The sequence below is a fragment of the Athene cunicularia genome (genome assembly GCF_003259725.1).
Source record: "Athene cunicularia isolate RWA chromosome 5 unlocalized genomic scaffold, athCun1 chr5_part1, whole genome shotgun sequence".
NCBI classification, from domain to species: domain Eukaryota; kingdom Metazoa; phylum Chordata; class Aves; order Strigiformes; family Strigidae; genus Athene; species Athene cunicularia.
The window spans coordinates 44,888,694-44,912,565 of NW_020799101.1; the positions used below are offsets into that span (position 1 = coordinate 44,888,694).

A 23,872-nucleotide genomic window follows, 5' to 3' on the forward strand; every position below is an offset into this window, starting at 1 on the left:
AAACTGTGGAAATAGCCTATTTCTTTAAAGATTATGTGAAAAGTAATGAGTCTTAGTGCAATTCTGTATGCATGGATTAAATTAGAAGTACTGAGAGGGAAGAAACTAGGTCTTTTCAGTATTATTTCATCACCTCTTCCCAACTGGAATCAGACAGGCCAGATGTCAATGGAAGTGAAAGCTGTTTCAATTCTTAAACCCTCAGAGGCTAAGTTTGCTTATTATCTCCATCAGATCTGTTCAGTACATCCACTGGGTCATATTCTGCCACTCTGCTTTTCACCAGTCCTTGTTGCATCTATGTATTACTAAAGTATAACAGTGCATATCCCCAGACATGGGAAGCTGAAGATAAGCAGATAAATTTAGGCTATACAGCTGCATGGATACTGTCTTTGGAAATTCTTTCCAAATTCAATTTACAGAGAATCGTGTGTAAGGTGTGTCCACACTGTAGCTTTTAGTTCACCTTTGGCATGTCTGCACTGCACCTGAGGAGAAACAAACTTGGACAAACTGCAAGTCTTGCCTTTTGGGCCCCATTAAGAGTTTTATAGTATATATAGTACTATAAAACAATGAGACTGCCCTGCCTCACCCGTTTCACAAGACCCTCAGCATTATAAGAAGAAATTGCTACTTGAGTACCACATGGATGTTTATATGCTGCTTGGTGATGTTCCTGCTACCAGGCTTGCACAATATCTGCAACACCATCAGGAAGGCCCTTCATGACTTTCTGTGGTGAAGCCACAGCTATTAGAAGGTGGAAAGGTACACCCTCGAGGAGGAGAAGTGTTACAGCTCCTGACTATACTTATTCCAAGACCCAGGTGAACAGAGAAGGTGAACAGAGCTGCTAGTGTGTTGTTTTTATAGGACAGAGACAAAAGATGCTGATGGGACCATATTAATTCTGTACACTTTGTATTCCTAATAATGATTACAGTATTTAGGGAGGTAAAGTATAACTTCACTACATTTCTGGGGCCTACCTTTCTCCATTTAGCTGTGATAGATTATGTATTCAGACCTGCTCTATACCTTTGTAAGTGAGGGATTAGGATTTCTCTTTTCTCAGATAACCCAGCCTGATAACAGAGAGTTATCCGGAAAAAAAGTTGGGATGATTCCATATGTCAAACGATCAGTGAACAGAGTGGTATAGGATATCTTAGCACTTAAGGATATGAGAATGTGGATGGGGATGCAACCCTACAGAGATTACCAGCATGATACTGTGGGATGCTAGACCTATCCTGCCATATCCATACCATGGGAATGACTGGTAAAATGGGTTACTTGGAAAAGACAGCATCAGGATAATTTACCATTTGGATGAAAGCAGACTGGAACAACCAGAAGCTTTTCTGTTTGCTTGTTTGTTTTAAATATTACTAGAAGATACATTTGTTCCTTATGATCTCTGCTCTGCAGTGATCCAAACTATCTAAGCTAAAGGAGCCATCTGTTGCACACCAAAGGCTCTGCCTAGAGACAATGGAATGTACACATATACTTGTAGTTTTCTGTATTTGTGTTTTCATCAGCCATTCTGGGTAAGATCTCTGTGGTGAGTTGACCTTGGCTGCATGCGAGGCACCCACCTGCTTTGGCTCTCCCCCTCCTCAGCTGGACAGGGGAGAGAAATAATGAAAGGCTCGTGGGTTGAGATAAGGACAGGGAGATCACTCAGCAATTACTGTCATGGGTGAAACAGACTCAAGTTGGGAAAAGTAACTTAATTTATAGCTAATCAAATCAGAGTAGGGTAATGAGAAATAAAACAAATCTTAAAGCACCTTACTCCACCCTTCCTTTCTTCCCTGTCTCAGCTTTTCTCTGGATTTCTCTCCCTCAGTGGGGGGGGCAGGGGAGTGGGATTGTGGTCAGTTCAGCACCCATTGTCCCTGCTGCTCTTTTCTCCTCAGGGGGAGGACTCCTCACACTCCTCCCTTGCTCCAGTCTGGGGTCCCTCCCATGGGAGACAGTCCTCCATGAACTTGTACCACGTGAGTCCTTCCCATGGGCTGCATCTCTTCACGAACTGACTCAGCATGGGTCCGTTCCACAGGGTGTCATCCTTCAGGACCAGACTGCTCCAACGTGGGTCCCCCATGGGGTCACAGCCTCCTTCTGACATCCCCCCGTGCTGGTGTGGGGTTCTCCCTGGCCTGCAGGTGGAGATCTGCTCCCCCATGGACCTCCATGGGTGCAGGGCACAGCTTCATCACAGGCTGCAGGGGAATCTCTGCTCTGGCACCTGGAGCACCTCCTTTCCCTCCTTCTTCACTGACCTGGGTGCCTGCAGAGTTGTTTCTCTCACATGTTCTCACTCCTCTCTCCAGCTACAATTGCTATTCCCTAATATTTTTTCCCCCCTTTCTTAAATATGCTATCCCAGAGTCACTACCACCATCACTGATGATCTTGTCCCTTGTCCAGTGGCAGGTCCCTCTTAGAGCCGGCTGGCATCGGCTCTGCTGGACAGGGGGGAAGCTTCTGGCAGCTTCTCACAAAAGCCACCCCTGTAGCCCCTGCTACCATAACCTTGCCACACAAACCCAGTACAATCTCATACCTCATAAACAGATTTCCATGTGCTGTGGTTATCTCCACCCCTCATAGTCCTCCTACGACAGCAGGCAGAGCTCTATGTAATAACATTACTGAGAGGCAGCAATTTTTATGATTATTGTTGGCTTTGTGTGACTGCATCAGAGATAGAAGGCACTGTATATTGGATCTTTTATGACTATTCAGTAACCTGGCATTTTGAGAGGCTATGGGAGTCAGAATGGCCATGGCTACCTTCCAGTCTCCAGTGAAAATGCCACTGCTGCCTTTGCTTTCCAAGTCTTAGGTGAATGCTAAAGAGCCAAAAGCTTTATGAAATGAGGTGAGATATTACATACTGCCCAAAAAACATGCTGACAATGAGAAAATTTGCAGAGAAAGTCTAAAGAATTTGGGACTACTTGTATCCAGAGGATGGTACCCTTCACAGTCTAGCCAGACTATTGTAGTGTGTTTTACCTTATTTTTTTTCCTCAGAAATGCTTTTGTTCTAAAAAAAAAAAAATACTTAGGGCAGGGACAGTTTAACCATTGGTTACTATTGCTGAATCACGAAGGGAACAGATTTGCAGGGCACAGACCTGTTGAGGTAGATAAGAACTGGTATCACAGGTCTGTAACACACACAGCTACCTACCTAAGAAAGGAAGAATTTTGTGATTAAACCCCCAGATACAAGTACTAATTAGAGTTGAAGAAAAAGACTCAAAAAATTAGATGAAGTTTTGTTAGAGTGACTAGGAGGGAGACAAAACTGTGTTTTGCCTGCTAACTGATCAGTATATTTAAGAATAAACTGCTTCTGCCCCATATATTTTCATTTAGCTGATAAGAGGGTATATGTTTTTTCTCTCTTACTCTCCTTCTGTTTTAGACACTTCACCATGTAAAAAGTTAGTACCTTCATTTGGATGTTGGAAAGATGGTGTTACTGTATGTGACAATTGCTTTTTATCAGTATGAGGTCTTGAACTTGCCTGAAAAATAGCAGGAGTTCTGGAGAGGAATGGGGATCCAATTTACCTTTCAGGGTCCCTGGAGTGAACCCTGCTGACAACATTAAGAGTGTATGACTTTTCTGGCTGTGCAGTGTCATGTGCATGTATGTGTTTAAGGTCTTCCAGGAGATAAGATACAGAAACAATAATTTCTTTAGGTGTTCAGATAGGTATTACCTGGTTATAAAAATGAAACTTTTTCTTTAGTTTAGAGGATACAGGATGTCTTGATATCTAAAAAGCATTAAAAAGCATGGCACATTTTCTATTGTAGCCATCTGATTTCAAGTATTCAGGTCACGCTGAATGTGAAATATGATGGGTTTTAATCTTGTCACAGGTCAGCATTTGAATGCATTAACCCAGGTGCGTTTAGAAGAGCTTATGTGGGAGCACATGGTTCATGGCTTTTTAGAGACAGTTTTATCAGGTTCTTATTGCTGAAACACAAATATTGCATCATGCATTGTATTTGTAATAATCGTTTGTGCTTATTCAGGGACTGGGAAAGGAACAGTGGAAATTTTGCCACAGTATTTCATATTCAGAGTTAAATCATGGGATAGAGAAAACGCAGAATGTAATTATTACTCAGCAAAAAGAAAAGATGAAAATAGGACATACATTTACCCCAAAATTTAAGTGCATTTTGTTTCTCTTGAACATTAAAGGAATGCAGTTATTACAGGCCTGGAATCAGGGACATACTTTTCCTCTTCTGATCAAAACAGTTAAATAGCTAAGGAACCTCCCCAAACAATTCTTCTGGAAGTTTTGGCTTTGATCCCACTCTTTGCTGAGAAAAGACTTTGGGAACTTAAAACCTAGATAATGATGCTTGGGAAAGGGATTAGGAGTATAATACCTTGAGGTATACTGGGCCTGGGAGGAAGTGAGGGACGGCTATTGAAGGACTAATGGATTTGAAAGGAAGAAAATATGAAAGCAATGGATTTTATTCCATTGGGGTAAAGAAGGACTGTAGTCTAAGAAGTTCATATACATGATGCAAGAGAATTTTAATTTGAAAAGGGACAAAGAAAAAATTTGGGAACATACTGTCAGGGTAAAACGCGTATGTGGATAAAATACTTGTGCATAACTCAGTGGAGCTAGGGGAATGTTCAGTACTCACAAGGAATTAATTTCTGCCAGTAGCTTTAGAATTTTTATTTCACATTCATATCATACATACATGCCAGGACCTCAGTTCTGTGCATACTTGACCAAAGTTATCATATTCTCCTTTCAGGTAAACCCAATTATATATGGAAAAATGCAAATGCAGGAATTTTATGCCCCTGGCCTGAAATTTTATTCTAACCAACACTTTCCTCCCCTTTCACAGCACACCGCACTTTTATATGCAAATGTCTTGAAATGGTGTAGCTTCTTTCCCCCTCTGGTGGGAATGTGCAGAACTGCAGATGCTACAAAAATATTTTGTAGCAGGTACTTGTCAGCTCAACAAACCTGGGAACACACCTTTTTTTCCTCTTCTGAGCCTTTGTCTCATGAGATTTTTTTTTTTTTTTTTTGGGGGGGGGTGTTGTGTTAGTTGTGCCTATTCTTTACTCCCAGTGTTATAAAGTAGCTCTGAAAACTAATGACACAAAATTAAAAAAGACTGATGGTGTGTAACAAGGATTTAACAATTGTATTATTGTATTTCTATTAAGTTTTTCCAATGACCTATAGAAGATAGCAAAGAACTCTTTCTCTTCTAATTCATAAGTTCAACAGAAAGTGTTAGTGAGATTTTCATTGTAACGAAACAAGTCAGCAGCAAGAACACGGCAGGGGTCAGGAGGCAGATGCTGTCCTCCTATCTGCTTCTGTCACTATTCATCGGTGGTTTCCTTTTGAGAACCTTCCACAGGGTATTCACCCTGTCTTAAGCTAATGTGAAGATTTCACTGACCTGAGGTTAAGCAACAATCATTTACCATGTTAACTGGCTTCCAATGACTGTCCTAAGAAAGAAGAACCTCAGAGGAGGCTTCTACCACACTCCCGGTCCCTAGGTTCTTATGCTGAGCCCCAGATCCTTGCACTGAACGCTAGGGGCAGCTCCTTCTCAATCTCGTGGTTGTTCTGGAACACTCAGGCACTTGTCAATCTCTGCAACACGAGATGGGAGGGCAAACAAGGCAGTACCTGTGCACAAAGAAGGTACCCAAGTTATGGTAGCCACCTCAGGTAGTTGTAGATACATCAGATATGAACGAGGCATCTTATGGTCTCATGAGTTATAATAACATGAAAGAATGAACACTCCTGGGTTGTTTTAATGAGTCCTCTTTATCATCTCCAATTATAAGATGCTATCCCTGACCTTCACCTTTAAAAAGACTCTAGTAGAAATTTATATATTTGGCTGTAGTAAATACACATATGGATCCATGTTAAAAACACAGCAATTTTTTTTTCCCTTTTATAAGTTTTCACAAATAGGTACAAAAAGAGACATGTGATAAGACCCAGTTACAGGTTGCAAATAATTAAAGAATTTCCAGCAAAGAACAGATAAGGATCTGTTCTTACTTTGTGGCAACCAAGATTTCAAAGAATTAGGATATCGGCTGAACATCAGAAACACTTGTCCAGATGGAATTTACATAATGTAATACTACAATAATAGCACTTAGTTTTGTATATCATATTTTGCAGGACCTATAGCCTTTAACAGTTTAAAATTATAAGTAATACAAGAAACATATTTACATGCAAAGTGAATTTTCAATTACTGTATTATGTAGAGGTTATGCTGAAATTAATGTCTACCTCATTCTGGAATGTTTAAAGTACTTTAGCTTGTGTGTGTCTAGAAATAAACTTTTTAGTCTCATGTGAAACTAAATTTAAAATTTCATGTTTTTTTTCTAAAAAAATTGGACCAGAGTTCTAATACAGAGTCTTGACAATGAATTTCGCTTCATGGATACCCTAATCACATTATAGACTTCTAAAAATCAGTGACAAAGCCAAATTTATGAAAAAAAAATAAGGCCACCTCCAAAAAAATTTAGACCTAACATATTTTTTACTAATTCGCCTTTTCAATGTTTGAAGATCACATCACTTTGAGAAAAATTTCAGACTACTGTTAATTCCCAAAAATGTTTTTGTCTGCCCTTGTCTCTCTCTTTAGTGTTCTGCAATAGTATCTGCTCCTGCAGTTATTTAAAACAGATTTAAAAAGTTGAGGCAGTAGTTTAGAAAGAAATAAAGAAATTCCTTTTTTTCAAAGGAGAATGGACTACTAGTAAAAACTTCAGATGGGATCTGCTCCATGACTAGAGAAACATTGCAAAATTTATATTAACACTGTGTTTCCAGGGAACTGGCTAGAGAATATAACTTTGGCAGGAGGACAAAGAACGACATACTTCAGAGAAAATTATCATGCAGCAACAGGTACTAGGCATAAAATAATTGTAAGTGATGTTAAGAGAAGGTTAAAAAGAAACACTTGTTATAGGGCTAAAGATTCAATAATATGTCAGGAAACATTTTGTAAACATAAGCTAATGTCAGAGACACTGAATAACAGGAAAAGGTACTTAAGGCAAGTAAATTATAAACTGTAAGTGATGAGAAGAAATTCTAGTATATACAATTAAGTAACAGTGAAAACTTAATTCCTCTTTGAGCATCTAGGTTTCTGGAATAGGACCAGATTTGTCACCCAGCCAAGAGCCTACACAAGAACTGGAAAATTTTCAGAGCTAGAAAAACACCTGCCCTCTAGGTAGATTTACTAAAAAATAAATTGATTTGGTCACAGGTTTAGCACTCTTGAAAACTGAAAAGACAAGAGCTTCGTGGCATCTTCATGTGTACATAGACACGAACTTATATAAGAATATCTGCACGTATTATCTGTATACTAAACTGCACATAAAAGGACAGTTTTTATGCCCTCCGGTGATGCTGTGAGTACCAGTCACGGGGTGAAGCAAACAGAAAATGCAGCAAAGAGCCATGGAGAGAGTAAGAGAAAAGATGGTAATCTGATTCAGAAAAGTGAGAAAGTAAAAGAACTTCTAAATTCTCCTGCTTTGAAAGAAGGACCAAATAAATTGCCTCTTGTTTATTTTCTTCTATGGTCAGGCTCATGGTCATTGAAAGTAAACAGGAATGAACCAGTGAATACACCATGTTAAATAGGTATCTTCTCCAAAGGAGAAAGACCACAAAATCTGAATTTTTACTGTTTTGTCTATCAAACTCTAATGATATTTTTCTCAGTGTGGCACAGAATTCATGTAATTTCTTTCGGTTGGATTTTTTTTTTTTTTTTTTAATGCAACTGTCACGCCAAAAGCTTCTGCTCTTAGAAATATTCACCACTGAGAACATATGGGTCTTTAGTGTTTATAAAACCTCCAGAAAAATAGTAGTTGTTTTTCCAGAAAAAAAGAAAGAATATTTCCTAACTGCAAACATCTCACAGCCAGAGAGAAAAGTCTGAATGAAGGCAGTTGGAAAGCCATGCATTAGGAAGGAATGCCGCCCTAATCCAAATGCCAAGAGATGGGCAGGGCTGTGCAGCTGTACAGGCATTTCTACTTGAAGCAATACACGAATGTATATGTGGTGTAATTGCAGAGGCAGCGAGAAGGGAGGAGAGGAGCTATAGACTCCTCAGGTGTATCCTCAATAGCCCTGACACCTCACAGTTCCGAGCCCTAAGAGCACGTTCAGCACTCACCGCTCACAGGTCACAGAATTCATCTTTTAGGACAGACAAGGAGAAGACGGCCTGGAAATGACCAAGAAGCCCCAAAACGTTAGGGAGTGAGAGATAATCTGAGCCAACAAAATAAACAGTAAGAATTACCTCCTAGTCCTGGATTAAGAAAGAATCACAAATTCTTGTGTGCTCCTGTGAATGCCATTTGGCACAGATAAGCCAGTGTTAGCATTGAGCGTGCTTGCTTTGGTACTGATGGCCACTTTAGCTGTAGAAACTGAGAAATCAGTGCTTGCTGTAAAATTATCCAAGCTGAGTTAATGTTTGGGCTCTTAGCCCAAGCTAAACTGCCTGCTGCTAGGCCTGCTCTGCTTGCAGAAGCCAGCTTATATGAATTATTTACGCTCATCAACAGATTTTTGTCTCCTCACTCCCTTTTCTTAACTAGCTTTAGAGTATCTCAGATATGCCTACACAAGCTAGAAGCACAGTTGTGCATATGTGGGAAATATATCCCGGGTTAAAAGCTATTTTTTTCCCTTTTTTTTGGAACAATTCCACCATCCCTTTCACATGGGATGGACTGAAGGCTGTGATGCTTGCCTCTCGATGAGAGTGCTGAGTGCCAGGGCTCTGAGGGCATCCATAGGCATTGACTGCCCTGACCACCTCACCTGCAACCCCCACTCTCTGCTAATGGCCTCCGGACCTCCCAGGCCCCTCACACTAGGTTGTGTGTGAAGATATTATGAAAATACTGGTTTTAAAGAACTCATATACATAAATTATTCCTGTCTATATTTATTTATCAGTGTATTTCACTACTGCAAATGCCATATTGTGAAAGTCCCAAGAAGAATGACTTTTTTTTTAATTGTGTCTCAGACTACTTCTTACCATGTGAGACAGTATGCTTTTTCCCCAATATTTTCCCAGTATTTTCTAAACATGATAGGACAAAAATTATTCTGAGTTAGCGAAATATTTACTTTAAGTAAATATTAGTATAGTTCGTGGACAATACAAAGCAAACTGTCAAGCTATCAAAATGTTTGGTGTGTAGAAAACCAGGATCTATCATTTGCTAACATAATTGCTGTATTTCTGCTGTGATTTAATACTGACATATATAGAGAAAGCAATAGATTCTAGTCTTGTGATAGCTTTTTTTTTAAAAAAAATGTTTTCCTTTGTTATGTGAGTTCATTCTTTGATGTATAGCATGAAACATCAATAACAAAGTAAGGGAAAACAAATAAATTTATAACATTTTTTGTTAGATACCACCTGTCAGCTAAATGATCACAAAGTACTTTAAAAAACGTATTAAGTGTCTGCTGAATACACACTGAAGTTGATGGGAGTCTTTCCACAGACTTCCCTGTGCTTTAGATCAAGGCTTAAAGAATTAACTCTATCAGCAACACAGTAGAGTAAAATATGGTTGGGAAAAGTTAAAAGTAGAAGAGATACCTTAAGAAGTTATATACGGTTGAATTAATAATACTGGGAACAGAACTGAAAAATATTTTCAGTCCTAAATCGTGTACCTCAGACACATGTTGCCAGTCATTAATAGCAATCATTTCAAGACTTATAGGTACTATGTAGAAATTAGTGAATACATCTGGTATTGGAAGAGTTCTGAGAGTACTAAATGCAGCAGTATAGAAAAAGTTGACCTGTCAGTCTTCTGTTTACCCCTTCATGTATGTATTCATATGTATATAGGAATAAGAAAGCAAAATTAAAAGTGGAATACAAGTGAAATAGCAAATGGTCCACCTCTACCACTAATTGAAACTCATCATTTTTTATTGAATACTTGAAGAAGAAAAATCACTGTTCTTCTTGAAGAAACTATGTTTGATAATTTCAAACAACATACTTGGAACTAGCTGTGAAACATTTAAGACATCCTGAAAAAGAAACCTTTCTACTCTGCATCCTGTCAGAATTATCTGATTCAGTGGTCAAATAAGTTTAAAATAATGGCCTTCAGAAACATTTTATTTGATTTACGGTAATTTCCTTCTCTTTTCAACTCTTTAAAAAACAATAACATATTGATATAGTTTAACATCCCACGGCTCAAAAAACTTCCAGGCATTCTATGAAATGGTCCTAATCTATAAAATATGGTCTTCTTTTCTACAAATCATTACATCCATGAGTAACTTTATGTACACGAGTTAGTCCAGGGATTTGATGGGAATCTTTACATCTCCTCCCTTAATCGTTCAAAGTGTGCACATTAAAGGCACACAGGTAACTTTACCTGTCACTGTAAGGCAAATGCTTTAGTCTGAATACTGTGTCAAATTAATAAGCTAGCGGTAGCAGGTGTTTCAAACCCACCTGTAGTTTTAATAAAAGTGCTGTGACTTTAAAATCAAACCCACGATACTTGTTCCAGGGCACAACAGAATTTGTGCAGCAAGTAGAAATTTGCACCTGAGAGGAAGAATGAGAAACATACCCTAAAGTTATCAAGATTTGTTAAACGGAGTGTGTGACATTTGATACCAACGCTACGAGGGGTGTAACACCTTTAGAGACCCTTTGTGTGGTAGCAGGACTATGAAGAGCAAGGAGGACAGCTGGAAGGGGCATGCAGGAGTTGCTTAGAAAGAAAAGAGGGAGGGTTATTTAGTTATTCACTTGTCTGCCAGAAGTGGCTCCCCAAGTCAGTACTGTAAACTGTCTGGAGGGCAGGCAGCTGATGCAGCGATGCTGAACTATGACACTGACTGGGAGTGATAGATGGGGAGCTCTTAGCACTACTGAAAGATAATTAGGGGAATTGGCAGGGCTGGAGGAAAGATAGCTGAAATCTATCGTGAGCATAAAGAAGATGAAAACCTGTTGTTGGGAGGAATATAAGGGCTTCTATCTCCTGTAAGCAAGGAGGGAATTGAAAGTTCTCTGATGAAGGTAAGATCTTAGTGTCAGGAGGTGGAGGACAACCTGAAGGATGACAATTTGCCAGACTTGAGCCTGCTGCCTTGTAGAGAGCTTGCCATTTGCAAATGAGCTTTCAACACGGGAGCAATATAGAGACAAAAATATCATTTGCTGTCTGGAAAGGTGAATGTTACAGAAATTCAGTGGCAAAAAAATGCAGTATAAGGCCGAATGCTGTAATCCTTTTTAAGATGATTTGGAACTTAATCAGTGTTATCCTCAACAGTTCAGTGTTAGTTGTGATAAAAATGAAAAACAAGGCAGTGTACCTTGGAGTGTTGAGTCAGCTTCTTCTGGACATCTCATGTCACTGCTGATGTCTGCACTAAGCAAACTGTCCTTTGGACCCTAGGTCCTTTCGAACTAATGTATAGACCCTCAAGTGGATAGGAAACCCCATGCAGATTGGAGTCTCAAATATTGAAAGAAAACACAGAATCCAAGAATAGCTGTGCTTGGTCAGACCAAAGGATCCTTCTAACCTAGTACTGTGTCTCTGATGAGTGGAGATAGGGACAGGGTTGCTGGCAGGCACAGGAGAGCCTAGAGATAACCGGTTGCTATTGCATTATTAAATAAAGTTGCTTTCAACCCTAGATTAAAAAGGAATGTCTTTATAACTGTGGCCAGGCTTTACTGCTACCTATGTGCATTTTCTTCACTCATATAAAGTGTATTTAAAGGACTTCACTTACACTTCACAAGACCACATGTGTTTCTTACCTGGGCATTCATCATCTGACTGATAATTAAAATGACTGTTCTTTGTACTTGGATTCTTTAGGGAGTGGGCTGTAGGTAAACTGCCTTATACTCCTTAGGTTTTTACACCCTATTAATTTCATTGAGAGTTAGGCAACTAATTAGAAGGTACATGCCTGAAAACCTTTGATAAGGTAGGCCTTTGTCTCTGCAACCAGATGCTATGCTGTTGATATCATTGCAACAGAGTGAAGCTACAATGTGGATGAGTTTGTACATAAGCGAGAAACTGGACCTTAGAAAACTAAGCTTTTTTCTTGAATGCCCTACAAAAGTACTGTGCGATTTAGTTAAATTATTCAAGCTCATCAAGTCCCATTTCTTTATTAGCCATTTTCAGTTACCGACATCTGTCTTTTTCAAGACACAATAAGGGTAATATCTGGAAGGTGTTTACAGAAATATAGGGCCAGAGAATTACTAATTGACAGCTGAAAAATAGATGCAGAAAGACCTGTATTTTGTACATTTTCAACTGATTTCTTATATAGTGTACATATACATTCTTCTTAACTAGGTAAGGAAACAAAATATTTTCTTGGGGTAATGTACAGTAAAGATCTATTTTTGCGACTACCTAAATGTCTTTGTCTCTTTCAGTACTACAAATCCCTCTATACTCTATTCTAGTATTCCACAAGTCCTGACTGAAAATAAGTCTCTCTGGAATTTTCTTTTTGGCTGTTATTTCTGGATCCAGATTGCAAGAAGAAGTGTATTTTAAGGGAGAGTTTGGTTCTTTGGGGGTGATTAAATGTGTAAGTCTGCCAAAACACACTCGATCTAAACACTAATCCCCCAGGAAGCCTGTAAGACTTTGAATTTTATTACTGACCTGGGCCTACAGGTAAAATGTTTTCCTTGCCTCTTACGTGTCAATTTTTCTACAGTTAGACTGGAGAGCAGAACCTGATTTTATAATAAAATTTACTTTGTATGCAAAATTCCAATTGTGGAATCAATGAAGATGCTCAAACAGTATTTAATGGTGATGATGTGAGACAAATGAGAAATTAGATCCCTCTTCTAAACCTGGAACAGCTCAATGAGGCCACTGAGTTACAGATGTTCAATAACTTCAGAAATGCAGTCTGGAAGAGCAGGAGGAGCAGGAGGAGCTTGTGGTGATCAAAGGGGTCTGAGGTAATGGCGAATATTTTTTTTTCCCCAATCTGTTTCTATATCTGTGCCTTATTCAGGCTGAGTCGTAGGGTTATGTGCTTCCCGGGGTTTGAGGGACTTTGGGATTTGATTTCTGATAATTCCTGGGAAAACTGCTGAGAAGTGCATGGGGAGTCTGAACGCAGGACTGGTGAGGAATGCGTATGTGATGTTGTGTTTAAGTTGCCTTTTGTTAGCTAATGGGAACTGCTGATTATGAGATGATATATGGAAATGAAAAAAAGATAGGGGCATAAAATCCTCCCTCTTCTTCAGCAGTCTTAAACTTCTAAACTCAGGGAACCTTTATACAGTTTGGAGCCCTGTTCTGAGGGTAAATATTCTATGTTCAAAGACTGTGTAAACCTTTATTATATTTTCTGTAATGTGGTATTCAAAAATAACTGTGAGGAAATACCACAATGGGAAAATGTGTGCTCCTTCTTTCTGTATGAGGATACTGGCTGGATTAAGCGTTAGAGGAGTAGCCTAGTCCCTTGGATTTCTGTGAGATCCACTGTCTCTTTCCCTCTTAGCACCTAGTACAAACTCAGCTTTATGTTCCTGCTATTTTTGGTTCTTCCTCCTCCCTGAATTTTCAGCCTGTGCATTTTTTGTAGCCAGTCTGACCCATACCCTTTGGTAGCCGAGCTGCCAACTCGTAGTAACTTCCTGTTGAATGGGTGTGAACTGAGCGTGTTTAGGCTTTGCATGTTTGTCTTACAAGTTCACAGTGCTTTCAAAATATGGATGACAGGAATCTTCTGATGCTGGGGAGAGCTGCCTGCTAAATTAAAAATCTTATTCCAAAGTCCAAGTATGGTAGAAGAATTCAGTGGATTAGCTGTAATGCTAATCAAAGTATTTTTACTGTAATTTTTGCTTTCTGAAGTTTCTGAATTAATTTTCTTGAAACATTTAGCCTGAAGGAGGTACTTGACAGGAGACGTGTAATCCAAAAGTGCTACAGTTTCATAAAATTCTAAACTGTCAATGAGAAAGTATTTTTAGGGGTTTTTGGTTTTGCTTGAAGTGAATGGTGTAATCAAGTAACCTTGATTATGCATGGTATAATCAACACCTCCTTAATAATTTGGCATGTAGTCCTTCTGAAAAGGCAAATAGAAATGAACAATGTTTTCTTGTTGGAGCCTTTCTAATACCTCATGTGACAACAAAATCTTTGTTTTACTTCCATATTCATGACTTCATGAAGAATCACATCAGCTGTTTGGGTTTTCTCTGTGGATCATGGAAGCTAGCAATGGAAGAGACCTCCTTCATCAGGTTACCTCATATCTCTTGCCCTCAGTACAAGATTATTCACTATTGTAATATTATTTTGTCCACTCTCATTTCAAGATACACGTATGCTAAGGCTTACACTTTTTACTCTGAATGACATTTCCAAAGCTGGACCTAAGTCAAGCTTAAATTTTAGAAGTTTTTCTCTTCTTACTCCTGAATTAGTCAAAAGAACTTAGCAAATGTTCTTTCTCCCACACAAATTATTTGCAGTTTGAGTTAAATTGTGAGTAGCTTGGGGTTTGGGTTGGTTTTTGGGGTTTTTTTTTGAGCCAAAGTCCTGTAACAAAAGTCTCAGTAGTAATAACTGGGCAATCAGTAAATCCCAGTGAGTCTTAAAAGGGGGGTGACTTGGTTTTGATTAACATTATTATACGCAGTAGTATGCTATGGAAGGAGCCAAATTTTGGTTGGATTGAGTTACCCTAAAGAAGGATGTATACCTAAAAGTTTTCCCTAAGATGTTTATTTCCTCTCTTGTACTGTGACTTCCAAAGTCTTTAATTGTGTTTTGCCTCTTGCTTAATCCTTCGGCCTTCTGTTAAAGTGAAATGCAGATTAGCTTTTTGGGGTTTCATTTTTAATCACAAGTTTCCAAACTTGCTGATTTGCTATGTGCTTCCCTATCTCTCCCTGCCCCTTCCCTGCCATTTCCTCTTTGATTTTTCTGTCCTACACTACCATTCTAATCAACACTCTAGTGTATTCTGTCTTCATTCAAAGGTATCACTACTGTTCTTTCCCAAAATCTGTGGACAAGTTTTTCTGTTACAGCTTCTTCCTTCCCACCCCGATTCTCTTTTCTTTCTTTGTCTCACCAATGGCAGAAAGAACAAGCTCACTACAATGGCAGCTAATAGAGGCAGCTCATACCCGGTTTCATCAGTTTTCATTACATCTCCAAAATAAATCTGGTGAACCTCTTCAAGTTCTCTTAACTGTGCTTTCAGCAATTGCAGCAGACTTCAGGGCACGCAGGTGATTGAGGCAGAAATGGTTTGTGAGTCTGTGTTTAGATCACAGTGCAGAGAAAGTTTTATCTCCAGATCATCCAGGACAAGTAGGTCTAGAAAAAAAAATTCTCAAGCAGAGGCAGACAACATTGTCTTGCTCTAGGACTGACAAAGAACACGGAGGTAGCATTAACAAGAAGAGGCAATAAACTTTTTAAAGCATTATTTTCTCAGGTTAAACTTTCAAGAAATATTTATTTCTCACGGTTGGCACCAACAATCATTGGACCTCTCAGTCTTTAGAGGGAGGTTATCTATTTGTGAGTCAATGTATAAGGCAGGCTACTTTCTACAGAGTGACTGCAGGCTAACCCTTGTTAACAATCTGCTTGTTAACACCAAACCTAAGCACCTTCAGGAAAGATACCTGTGTCTGAGTTGGTCACTTAAGCACCCCTGGGCCTCAGAGGATCTGGTCTCCTTCTCCCAAATGTATGTGCCTGAAATTTACTTTGTGTAAATAACAGTGCGCTTAGGTATTAACTGTTTTTAACAGCGATTATAAAAGGAGCTTGAAGGGAGAAGCTCGCATGTAGATGTATGACCATAAGTGAAAGGACTGCTGTCTTTAAGGGTAGTTGAAATTTATTTGAGATCAATTAAGAAAGATGCATCTGTAGGTATCATAAAGTTATTACAATTATTACAGCTAGAGCATGTACCTGGAAGTGCTGCACAGGTTTTGAGTGAGCTGGGAAAAAAAAACAAGACAGCCTTAACTTGAAGTCCAAAACAATCTGCGTTTTTCTATCATCTGTAAACTTAAAATTTAGCACAGTAAGAGCTAGTCTTTTACTGTCTGTTGCCCGTGGTGATATGTAGGTGTTAGTAAATTCTTGTATAAAAAATTGCTTCATTTCACATGAGAGACATGGATGTAATGGCTGACAAAAAATGTTTAGTAGGAAACTAAGTCATTAAAGCCTGTAACAACCTCTATCAACATATGCATTTTTGAGGTAATAGAACTCAGTGTTCATGCAATGGCTCTCTACAGCATTAACTTTGACATCTATTAGGGTCTGGAACAGTCTCCCATGATAAATGATGGAGACCCTATTGCTCAGACTTTAAAATTAGACTTCACGCTGATGAATGCACATTACAGAGCAGTGACTGAAAGGTGAACTTAGTTGAGAGAGATGGATGGACATAATAGATCTCTTCCATTTCTGAATTTCAAGAGGTAACTCCCAAGGTAACAATCAAATCTAATTACTTGATCAGCCTAAACAATCAACTGGATTTTTCTCTTTAGATTTTCCCCATTGGTGTACCAACTTCCTTCTTCATGGAGCACAACAACCCTCAAAGTCTTGCAAGTGCAGTTGTGTACGAGGTTTGATTAATTTCTATCCTAATAGATGTATTAGCATAGCCATCTCTCCGTTTTGTGGCTAAAGTAGCTTTTATTTTGCAACTTCTGCAGTAGCTGCAGATCTCTTATGCTCTCACAAGCCTTTGTACCCACTGAGAAGTGAAATGTCTTATTACGGGCTTAGCTTGGGCTAAGCTAGAAAGCATTAAAATACCATATTTCAACATGACTTTGATATATGAAGGAGCAGGCTCACTGTCACAGAACACTTCTGGATTTAGGTAAAATGCAGAAAGGCTTAGGTCTTTCTGTCCTTGTGAATCCTGAAATTAGGGTTTTTTTAATTGTTCCTCTTGTTTTGATTCACTACAGGTTGTTTTTGCATGCAAGCAAATTTTAATGATTGGTGTGTCTGCTTGCAGCTTTGTAAATATTCTAGAATAGTGTATGAGAAGACATTTTGACCTCTCCTGATCATCTTGGTATTCAGGTAGAGTCAGCCTGCAGCATTCAGATAAACATAGAAAGCACACCTTTTTGATAAAATAAAGCCAACTTTGCCCTCATCCTGATATATTTCCTCTTTCAGCAATGCCTATCCCATTACTGAATATCAAGCTGGTTTGCTGAATTCCTGTGCACACAAGTGAGACTTGAAAGGAAACCTGGAGTTGGGGCTGGAAGGAAAATGGCAGTGTCTCTAGAGTAGGAATATTGATGAAACTATCCCTCAGGCATTCTTAATTGCAGGCAGTAAAACTTGAGTCAGTGTAAATAATAAACTGCTGATGGGCACAGGAAGTACAGAGAGGCTAGTCAGAGCTCCTGGAGCCTTAGAGCATTTGAGACTCGAAATATTGGTTTAAGATATATGTAGTAATCGCAGCTTCCAATTTTTCTTTCTGTTTTAATTTTTTTTTACCTGAATGTATGTAAGTTAAAGGTTATGAAGAGATTTATGACCAACTAAAAAAAAAAAAAATCAAAATCTCCTTGCTGCTTAGAAAAGAAAAATCTTCTAGGGAACTGAAATGTGATAGTGTAATACCCTAATCTTTTTGCTATCAACGTTTCTTCACTATGGGATAAATCAGTCCAAGGTATTTAGTTTTAGTTTAGTAACTTCCATCTTGTTGCTTAAACAGCGATGCTGTATTTAAGGCTGCCTGTATACTTCAACAATCCAGCAATTTTTAGTGAGTTCTCAGTGATGTGAGAATAAAATCCAGGCCAACAATTTGGCTAATTTTGATTTTGATGAGAAACATACCACACCCTTTAATTCTTGCAACCCATCTCTCTACAGAGAGGAGGAGAGAGAACTGTCACAGATAAATGCAACAAGTAAAAAAGTGTCCATATTAGCTCAGGCTGAGAGTCTGTGTGTTGGAGTATTCTGCTTGCAGCAGTGGCCCTGAGTGGATGCCTCCACAAGAAGAAAGGAAGGGCAAACACAGGCAATGTCCCTATCTGTCAAGTATTTGCTCTGGTATCTTAACCTGAGAGGAGAAAATATAATTTCCTTTATGGGGTGGGGGTGGTGAGGGAACAGATATATGTTGGAATATAACATCTCCGTAGGATTTTGGCTGTTGGAGTCTGTGGACATGGTTTTTGGATTTTTTTTTTTTTTTTTTTATGATGATGAGCTGTAAGCTTCTAAAATATCTTCTTTTTTTTTTTTTTATGCTTTCAAAATAAGACTTTAACACTTTTTCTTTTTCTTTTTTTCTCCAAAAGAAAAAGTTAAGGAAACATGCAAATTTATTTAACTTCTGACTTTTGATCAAATTGGATTTTCTGCCTAAGTCAGGTATAAGGGTTGGAAAATCTGTCTTCAAATAATAGCTTCCAAATAGCACAAAATCAAGGTATTTACAATTTTTATTTCAGCATTGCAGGATTAATTTGAAATCACAGGCATGAGGCATTGAATTAGAATAAATTTTTAGGTAGAAGGTTGGAATCTAATGGCAAGTGTCCATTGGAACTAAGATTTCTACTATGAAAACCTCTTCACTTGCCAAAGAAGTTGCTTATAAAAAATGAGTGCCACTATATGACATGCCTATCTTTATTTTAGGACAGTTAATACCTAAATATAACATCTGGTGTGTTTCTCAAACTCTGAGGAACCCGCTTGTGTTGTGCTTGCTAGACTATGACTGTGAGTTTTAAGATGTAAAGAACATGAAGAATCTGTTTGCTGTAGTTACGCTGTTGTACTTTCTCCCTGGAGAAGAGAGGTTTAGGATGAAATAATTATTACTATTTTTCATATGCCTGTTGCGACACAAACGGCTAGACCCTGATCCTATACTTTCTACAAAATGCTTAGAACAGTGGAAATCTGTTTAACATTTGTCTTGAATATAAACTTTGAAAATATTTCAAGAGTTTGCCAATAATTATTTTTTTTTTTCCCCTCTAGATAGCAAGTTCTCTTGCTTGTCTGCTTTTCCACTTTCTTTTTGTCTCCTGAAAAATCTTTGTGGTAACAAGTAGGCTTCACAACTCCTGGGAGTAAGGTTTATTTGGAAAGCAATCACGGCACTCAGCATTGAGCACTCAGCTCAACTTGGAAGGTGATTCAAAGAGTGGTGGCGAGTGCTGGGCTTCTGCAAGAAGAGCTGCCACTGCTTTCTAACACAGGCACCAAAGCCACACGTGCTGCTTCACAGTCCCTGCGGTTTGTAGGCCAGAGTATAAATTTATACCACCTATTGATCCTAGCTTTAAGTTAGGACTTGACCAAGGAAAATGGTGGCTGAGAAACTGGTATGTATTTGATTCTGATGATTGCTACCAGGGTGTTCATCTGGGCAGTGTAGAGAGCAGGCAGTAGTAACTCCTCAAACTTCATCAGCCAGAGGTGCCAGGTCATACCTGGTGACAGCCTGACCATGTCTATAAGAGCCTCTCGGATCACCTTTCATCTTTGCTATGGTCTTGCTAATAGCTTTCTCAGTGTGGAAATTGTAGTCTTAAATATGACTTTTCCTTGGTAAAGTCACCGAAATTTAAGAGGAAGCAAGGGGGCTGGGCTGACAAATTGCATGTGGATTTGGGGTTCACTAAATCAAAACAGGTTAACATAATAAAAAACAAGTGAAACACTGCAAAAACCTTTGAGGGGGGTTTGCATACACGTCAGGTCAGTGCTTCCTCTAATAAGCAATCAGCTCATGTGCTTAACTTGGGCTGAATTTCAGAAGTTGTTTTCAGAGGTGAGATACTAACGGACAGGCCATCAAGTTCAGCTGAGTTAGGTGAGGGCCAGAGTGAGAGGGAGTTCAAGTAAGGTTTTGGGGGTCATACAGGGAGTGGTATATCTGCGTGGTTCATATTGTTTTGTGAACTGCCTTGGTTTTAAGCATCATGTGGGAATATAAGCAAAAGATGTTTGTATGATTGTAGCAGTCAGGGGACTGATGAGATGTTTTGTCTGACATGCTACATGTGCTGCTCTCCTGGGGGAAAAAAAACAAACCCAAAAACCCAATCAACCCTTGGAATGGCAAAGGATGCTTTTTTCCTTTTGATTAATGTGAAAGAAATTAGCAGGTGGTATGGTGTAACACCTATGTAAGGACAGATGAAGTAGCTCATAGGTCCTTGCCTGCACCTTTGGGATTATGATGAGCAGGATTTGGAAGATACAATCAACAATAACTTCTTCTTGCATAATGCTTAACCTTTTTTTCCTCTTAACATTTAATCTGTGTCATGGAAATGGAAATTAGGATGCAAGTCAGTTTAATTCTTTTTGCTGTTGTTCCAGTCCCATGGATTGTAAACATTATATGTGTGAATTGGTTTCATTAGCTTTGGCTTAACCTCTTATGATGTACTCAAGAAATTCTGACTGCACCTAGAAAAACAACTTTAAGGTGGTGGAAAAGGCTGTCCACAGTGGACTATGGTCTAGACGTGAGGTCTAAACTTGTGAAAGCTTAGCTGACTAGCTAGAACTATAAATGTTACATCACTGACAACGTTAATATTATGATAATTACCAATTTGCTTATGCCACAGTCTTAGAAAGTAGAACATGAACCGTTAACTTCATTAGTAGGTGTTCTGGGATGATGTGTTTGCCAAACAGAAAGTATCAGTTGAGTGGCATGCCTGTGGCATTTTGGACATTGCATGAGGTGGAAAAGGTTTGTGACAAGAGCGTTCAAGTGAATAGAGCAGAGTCGATATGAAGGACAGTTAAATACATCAAGGCTTCTCAGCATGAAGAAATGAGTCCAGGCAGGGTATGACAGAAGACCACATGTGAAGCTGTGAGTGGCGCACCCAAGTGCGCAGAGTGTTTCTGTCTCTGACCTTGCAACTGCTTATGGCGCAGATCAGTAAAGGCTGGGATGGTGAGCTTGGGAACTACCACTGTTTGCTTCCCTTGATCTGATGGTCGTCTGTGACAGTGAAGAACACAGGCAAAATTTGGCTAGATAAACCTTCAATCCAAGCTACTATGGCTGCTCGTGTTCCTGTATCTATGCTCGGTTATGTCTGTGGATGAAAGAGAATACTGTTTTCTTTACTTACGGAGCTTAAACAGAAACACAAGGAGTCATGCAGTGTTAGGAATAGGATGTGTTGCAAGGAAGAGAAGGAATATAGTTGCAGCAAAGAGAAAAGTTACCACTTACAATGTTTCCTGTTAGTTCTGTGGACTTTTGTATAAATAAATCACTTTAGATTGAAATTATAATGCAAGTTAAGCTGAAAAAGTGAACAAAAGCCCAAGTGACTACATGTGATTAGTGGAACAGGGCTAGTTGTCCATCTTCTGAAGCAGTTCCCTACAGTGCCCTGTATTTCTCTTTCCAGATACCACAGAGATCCAGTCTTTTTGTGCTGTGTGGTTTTGCAAGTTCACTGGCTGTTTAAACTGCAGGGTTTACTCACCTGCAGAAGGCTTTTACTCAGTATTAAATACTGTGGTAACAGTGCTTATGGGCATGGCCAGTCCTCTGTGCTAAATTAACAGTAACACTGCTATGGCCAGTGCATCCAGGCTCCCTTGCCAGCTAGCCTATGGAAGGGCTGTCTAAAACCACACCAGCCTTTCCATCTCTGTGCTTGTTCAGTCACAGTTTAGTTGCTAAAACTTGCTGTGGTAGGTCTTTTTGTGATATAAAGCACCAAACTCATTTCATGTAGCTAGTTAAAACAGGGAGCTCTGTCAAGTACATTTGGATACTCAGACCTGTGAACTGGTTCCTTGCCACTCCCACATAGTTATAATTTACTGTAGTAATCCCCAAGATGCTTCTGAAGAATGGTTTATTTTTGCTTTCAGGTTCCTGAAGGAGTCTCAAACCGTTGTCTGCAGCAAAAAGTTAGAATTACAGATGCCAGGTGAGACAGCAGCTTGTATCCTGAATCTGATGCAAAGGGTCTGAATTACCTGTGTGAAAGCAAAGGGAGCGGGACTGTTTTCATACTTCATGGGAGTGAATTACAGGTAGGACTTGTACTTGTCACAACAGAATACCCAGGTCCATGCATAAATGCGGGTCAGCTACTTAAACGATAGATGGAAACTCTCTTTTGGCTGTTGGGCTGAGAACTCTGAACTCATTTCACAAGTGAAAGGTTTCATCAGAACAATTCTCAGTAAAGGAGAGGATTTCAAGCACCTTCATAAATGCGGTGCTGGATGTCTGCCTCCACTGACTTTATAAATTTTTATTTTCCTGCCAGAAATCCTTTCTTTTCTAAAAATATTTACTTGATTCTGCATATTGCTGTCTAATCTAGAGATGGATAATACAGTGCTGATTTTAAAAGCCTGGCTGGTACGCGGTACAAGAACGACTTCTAAAATAGTGCTCAAATGAGTTGCTTTGGAAGAAATTTTCTACCATAACGCGCTCTTCTGGGTGTAATGTGGTTCCTACACCCCACCCCCTCACCCTGTAGCCACTACTGCCACCCTAATCTTCTAGACCATTTAGTACCCTCCTCTTATCCTAAGTAAAATACAAGTGCTGGCTCTGATATTCGTTAAGTGATAATCCCGATTAATTCCGACTTTGATGCGGAAAGAGGTCCTAATTGAGCTGCAGAGAAATCCAGATCGCCCCACGGAAAATGCCCACAGACACACAGGCACGTACACACACACGCTCCCACTGTATGGAGAATGCCTCAAAGAAACTGTAGCTAACCACCTTATTAGTATTCCTCCCTCCTCTGTGTTTCACTTGCAGCAACAGAGGGCTGAGCAAAATGCAGTAGAACAGGGACAGAGACAGAGCTGGCAATCATCTCGGTGCAGGCTGCTGAATGTAGGGGGTGGGGGGGATGCAGCAAAGCAAGATTAATAACCTTGCCATAATCCCGTGCACCCTGGAAGGAGATGCCTCTGGTGACTGAGCTGTTCTTGTCTTGATTAATTGGACTGAGTGAAGGAGTGGCTGGCAATCCACCTGCTTTGGAGGCGACCCCCTGGTTTTGCCGCTCTCTGAATCCTCTACCCATCTGGGAAGGTAACAGTGAGACGTACCATCTGCAGCACACAGCAGCTATTGGAGGCTACTACTGACAGTTTGCACTACAGTTTTTTTGGTGAGCAAGAAGCCAGGTATATTGTACAGGAGGATATTTCTGTGCTCAAGCTACTGAATTTCACAATCTGGTCCTTCAGCAACCCCCTACGCTCCCTTTTCCAATCGCCTTTTGAGTTCTGGGCTTACTTTTGGCATAGTCTCCTGGACGCATTTTGCTGGGGATGGAAGAGCAATAAATGGAACCTCTGAAAACTAATTGTTTTGCTTCGCTGTGAATCGCGGAGGAGAAAAGCGGAGAGAATCAAATCCCGCTGGAGGAATTTAAATTTCTTTCGGAGAAGTTTACAGAGGGACCGTGCAAAAGGTAAGTCCAGGGGTTTGTCTACCCCTTCTGTTTGTTTTCTGCCTGCTTGTTGGAGCTGGGGAAAAAAAAGAGCTAAAACAGGAGTACTGGCTGCATATGCAGCGTGGTGTTTGTAAAGTCTGTGTAATTTGTATCCCCTTTTTATTTCCTTGCTTGCTTGTTTGTTTTCTGTATTTTTTTTCCTTCCCCC

The 23,872-nt window shown here is 39.5% G+C and overlaps 1 protein-coding gene across 1 annotated transcript in view; it reads left to right on the top strand.

The window, feature by feature from the left end:
- Positions 1 to 22,944: 22,944 nt before the first annotated feature.
- The window catches only part of LRRC4C (leucine rich repeat containing 4C), a 550,036-nt gene continuing 549,108 nt past the window's right edge, over positions 22,945 to 23,872 (top strand). Inside the window, exon 1 of the mRNA XM_026849665.1 lies at positions 22,945 to 23,682. The gene's annotated coding sequence lies outside the window, so the exon portion shown is untranslated. The remainder of the gene's footprint in view (positions 23,683 to 23,872) is intronic.